At 28.8% G+C, this 5,735-nt stretch overlaps 1 long non-coding RNA gene across 1 annotated transcript; it reads left to right on the top strand.

Annotated features, from left to right (window-relative positions):
* Window positions 1–571: 571 nt before the first annotated feature.
* LOC128286698 (uncharacterized) lies at window positions 572–1,970 on the top strand. The gene is made up of 3 exons (XR_008277317.1): window positions 572–687; window positions 773–836; window positions 1,930–1,970. It is a non-coding gene; the product is annotated as an uncharacterized LOC128286698 (long non-coding RNA).
* Window positions 1,971–5,735: the final 3,765 nt, after the last annotated feature.

The following is a 5,735-nucleotide window of genomic DNA, read 5'->3' as shown; positions in this document are numbered from 1 at the left end:
TATGACACAATGAATTAAATGGCTTAGTGGTTGAGTGTGTGATTTGTTTTCAAAAGGTCCCATGTTCAAGCCCCCACAGTCCCACTTTTTTATTTAACTTTTTTGACAAATTCAAGTGGTCAACCTTCTTGTGCCATCCACCTCACTTGCCTTGTGGGAAGGATTCCTTTCCTTTTCATTCTAGTCAACTTACCTTACTTAGCCCCCTTTTTACTCTCATGATCCACTTTTGGTGCATTTGTCTTCCTTATTGCCTTTTTCCCTCCCTTACCATACTTTAGCCGGCCATGCACCTAAACACACTTTTATTTTTAGTTTATTTATTTCTCATCTTTTCTCTCCTCCTCTTTCTTTAGCCGCCCCTCCTCTTTGCTCCTCCTTTTTCTCCTATTTTCTTTTGTTTTCACCACCCCTTCTCTTCATTTCTCCTCCTTTCCACCACCTCACCATCACCATTGCCATCGACCATACCTAAATTCTTCGATTCTTCTTCTTTTCTCTTCCTCTTCTCGTAATCGATTTCTTTAATCCTTAAATTTTTGATATTTTGTTTGTAAGAAAAGATTATTTCACATCTTATTTCTAATTATTTTTATATATTATATTATTTTTTGTCTAGTGGCAAATCCTACTCTCTAATCAACTATTCGTAGGAATTTGTTGAGCCTCTTTTTCCTTTGATATTATGTAAGTTTGGAGATTTCTTTCGTATATTTTTATATATATTTGGTTAGGACAATACTAACCATTCAGCTTATTGGATTTTATGAAGTGCTTTTCAAAATCCTGAATCCGTACCCCTACTTTTGGAAGAGCGCGATTAGACGAACGATTATGTAAGTATTTCACCATCATAAATTGAGGGTTATTCAGTAAAATAACTTGTTCTAATATGGTATTAATTGTTTATACATAAAGATTCTATATTTAACCTCTTCCTTTAGAAGTTGGACACGGAGTTGTTGTCATCAGATTTGCGAAATTAGGTGTGAGGATTTACTCTGATAAAATATATAATATTATTTTAAACCGATATAAGTATATATATGAGTATAAAATAACTATTTAAATAAATCTCTGAAAAGTGAAAATGGCGAATACATTAAGTATTCATATGGATTGATAAAATTCGATAAAAATAAGGATTCCAAGTAAGTAATTATGAAACTTCAAATATGTGATATGTTGTATGTGATTATATGATTTTTCTATTATACGTGATGTATGTTTTTTTGATACCCATGTTATGTGATATATGGTGATTTTGTATATGCATGCATTATAAACATGACACCGATTTACTGATACTTTGATTCACATGTTAAGCATGTTACTATTCTGATTATGATTTGCATGTTGAGTATGTTATTATTTTGATTCTGAATCACTTGTTAAACATGTCATTGTGTTAAACCATAATGAGTTCTGAATCCCATGCAAAACATTCCTGCTGAAAAATATTATACCATATCATATCACGTGCATTTGGGTTGGGATAATATTGTACCGAGGAAGATTCTGAAAATTTAATGATTTACACATTTCTGGTGACCACAATATTCTGCATATAGTAGTATATCTGCTTTATCTGGTGGCTCGTCCACAATATTCTATTTCTGGCAACCCTACTGCAATATCTAGTGGCTTGTTGATGTTATTTGTGTTATTAGATGGATGAGTTCTGGGGAACTTATTATGGTGTGTAGCGGAGATGGGTAGGTTCTGTTTTATGAAAAATCTGCACTATTTTTGAAAAAGCATTGCATTAACATCGTCATTATGCATTCTAATAAATGTGATTTTGAGGTTGTATATATATATATATGTAATATGTTAAATTGACGATGTTCTGTATTAATTTCTATTGTTATGATTTGTAACCACATTGGGCTTTAAAAAGTTCACCCCTTTAAGTTTCTGAATTTTCAGATAATAATTGAGGTTATGATGGGCTCAACTTATGGATGTGCACTCGAAAACTTTTAGAAAAAATATTATATTTTGGTACTTGATATTTTGGGATTTGTTTTTATTTCTGTGGAATGTGGCTTGGGACTTTCTTTTGAATTTTGGTTTTTGGATTGTTTCGTATGATTTGAAATTTTAAACTATCAGCTAAGACGATTTATGAAATTGATAAATAAAACTGGATTTTTCATAATAATGCCAAACTCAACTCAATGATTGTATTTTCAAACTCAATACTTCGTTTTCAAAATTCAACACTACCTACTCATTAAACTGGGATTTGACAAGATATATTAAAAATATGTTTTCAAAATGAGGAATGTGTTTTGTTATTTTTCTACTGTGTCATTTACTTGAAATATGATGTTTTTTGTAAACCATCAATACTTTAGTTTTTGTAAAGATAAACAATTTCAACAATACTTGGCTTTTCTTAAAGAAAATAAAAATGACGTTTTAAGTTGATAACTAATATTAAAGAGGAAGTAGTTAAAAGATTTTATGCGCCAACAATATGGTCAATGTGATCTTTGAGATTCAGCCATAACGTCTAGGCCGGGTTTAGAGGGTTACAAAAGTCATCGTGATTTTAACAAAATTAGAATTGGGTCTAGAAAATTATTTAATTGGAAATATACTGAAGTTTATTATTTGGGAAATAGAAAAACAAATAGTGGGTTCAATCAAATTATAAAGTATTAGGTTACAAGCTCACAAAGTACTTATAATTAGACCGATAAGGAAGAGGCTCAAAATTAAGTCATTTATGTTATAAGGGGGACGATAAACCCCAGCATTATGAACTAAGGTTGTCGCCTCTTATATCTTAGTTAGACTAGGAGTTCATTTTTCTAGTTGAAATAACTTCCACAATTCAACAAGGGTTCTACATTCTTTCCTTATAAATGGATGGCATAGGTAGGGCTATATATACAACTTTAAGATATTGTATTTTGCTCGAAAATAGAGACTTTTATTCTCTAGAAATTTAATATATTTTTCGGAATAATGATTCTCCTAGTTTCTATTTGAGAAGAGAATTTTCGTTGTCACCCCAAAGAAAGGAAAACTATTTCTATTTTTGTGTTTGATTCGAATCATTCGAGCCCACACTCGAATTAGTTCGTGGTACAAGAATAGAGGAGAAGATTGTTTGGTTGAAAGCCAGAATCAACAAGGGTTCATCTATCTGAAAACATAGGTCTGTATTCGGTCTAGAGTTTATTGCTATAAATATCATAAACTAGGTCGATTTTCAAAATTTTTATTTTCCACGGTGTAAGAAAACTGTTTTCGAACCAAGTTTTTTCCAACATCATGTTGATTAATCCATGAGCAATTGTATGAATTAGCCCATTTAAATATATTATTTAAACGTTAACGAAATATATATATATATATATATATCATTCAAAATATAAAATTATAATATATTGTATATCACTCCTAAATAATTTGAATAACTTGCTCTTCAATTACATTACTTAGAATTAAAATGAAAACAATTGTTTAGATGATTTTATTTTCTAACTTTTTCCTTTCCGGTAATATGCGAATCCTAAATTAACTAAGTTGTCAAATAAAATAAAAGAATAAACTATTTTCCTCTAAATTGAATGATTAATAAATTTATTTAAATAATTTAAAATATTAATCATTATGGACCACAAACATGAATATAAAAATTTTCTTTAAATTCACTTGTGATAACGAACTATACAAAATTTTAAATAAATTGGTATCTAACACAAACACGATAAATTAAGATACAATTAAAATAAAATAACATAAACAAAATAAATAAAAAATATATAAAAGTATACATAAAGTGAATTATTAAAAGTCATATTAATTTACAATAATAAACATATAATAATATTGTTAGCTCAAATGATAAAATCGAAATTGCCAATAGGGGGTGAATTGGTTTCTTAAAGATTTTGTGGTTACTAAGAAAAGAATAGAGATAATGAATACTACACTGTATAGTGGTTCGACCCTAATTGTTTGCTCCACTACCTTAGTTTTCCACAACTAAAGATTTTTCTAAATTCACTAATTTGATAATCTTTGAGGACAAAATTTAACTTTACAATCTCCCTTAAGATTTCTACCCAAAATCTAAGATTGCATTTCGCTTTCTATTCAAACCTTAAGACTCAACCCTCTCAAAGAGTAAATACAAATAACAAACTAAAAAGTAATCCTTACAAGAACAGAATGTTTTTCAATTAAGCATAAAGAAACAAGAATACACTTGAGATAAAAAATAACAATAAAGGCTCACATGTATGTATATGAAAAATAAGAAAGAAATTAAGCACTGAGATTGTTTTGATTGATATTTAATTTTGATGATCTCTTTTCTTGTTGTCGGACCTTTGGAAGATGGTATTTAAACCCCTAATTCATTTCCAACCATTGTGGTTGTTGGAAACATAAATAGATCCATTGGGGTTGAAAATACCAGATCATTAAATTCCCTTGCAACAAAAGGTATTGATATTTTTTCTACAAGTATCAATATTATTAGCATTTATAAATTTAGTTTACAATGATACCAAAGACAATTTATTGATACTTGGTAAAAGGTATCGATACTTTTTTAAAATGTATCAATACTTTTGTAATTGATTGAAAATAGAATGTAAATTTGGTATCGATTTTGGAATGAGTATAGATATTTTGAAAACTATAGATACTTGGCCAAAAAGTTTTGATACTTTTTTTCCTGGAGCAATACTGACTTGTTTAAAAATAATTTTAACATGATTGAAAATGTTTCACTCAATTGAAACCATTTTAACCTGATTTTATCATTTTTCCAATTTTATTCAACTTTAACTTTTATTCAAAAACACTTTAATTTGTTATATCAAAACATATTATCAAATAAAGTTTGGTTTAACAAATATTTTAAACATTTAGAAAACTAAAAAATAGAAAAGAAATAATTTCTTGAGCCTCTTTTATCTTTCTCTTTTTTACCTATCCTACACTTCACTCCCTAGTTGAAAAACCAAGAAAGTCAAGTGGGTGTAAAAACCTAATAGAAAAAAAAAAGGATATGTGTAAGATTTTCAATGCAAGATTTCTACTATTGTATATAATAATATATATAATATTTATTTTGGTAGTGTGTTAAACTTGGCATTATTTTTTTTAGGTTTGGGAGAATATAATTTTGAAAATTTGTCAAAACTGAATTTTTTTATGGAGCATCTAGTTTGGTAAAGCGAAGTAGAAATTTCAATGGAATGTGCAACATTTTGATGTATCATACAAAAAAGAAAAAGTTGGTGGATCAAAATTTCAAGTTTGATGGATAAAAAGTTAAGTCGTGAATATTTAAGAAAAATCAAAAGGAGTTTAGTAGAGCGAAAATTTAGTCCGGTGGAGCATGCAACAATTTCATTTTTTCATATAAAAATAAAAAAGAAAGTTGGTGGTGTGGAATTTAAACTTGTGAAATTTTGAAGAAAAATCAAAACAATTTTTGTGGAGCGGAAATTTAAGACTGTTGGAGCATGTTGCATTTTGATACTTCATGAAAAATCAGAATAAAATTTAGTTAAGTGGAATTTCAATTTTGGTGGAGCGAAATTCAAAACACCAAAATTTTTACACACCAATAAGAAAAACTTTTTTTGTCTCATATTTCCCTTCCAACTGTTATACCCTAAGTCCCCAACACACCAAACCATCAACTGTACCTGCTTTCACTAAAGATGCACTCCTTCACCATGACCATGTATAAGTTCAACACT

Source organism: Gossypium arboreum, chromosome 13, assembly GCF_025698485.1.
Source record: "Gossypium arboreum isolate Shixiya-1 chromosome 13, ASM2569848v2, whole genome shotgun sequence".
Classification (NCBI taxonomy): Eukaryota; Viridiplantae; Streptophyta; class Magnoliopsida; order Malvales; family Malvaceae; genus Gossypium; species Gossypium arboreum.
Note: the sequence above shows the minus strand (reverse complement) of the source record. Positions and strands in the feature narration are given on the sequence as shown.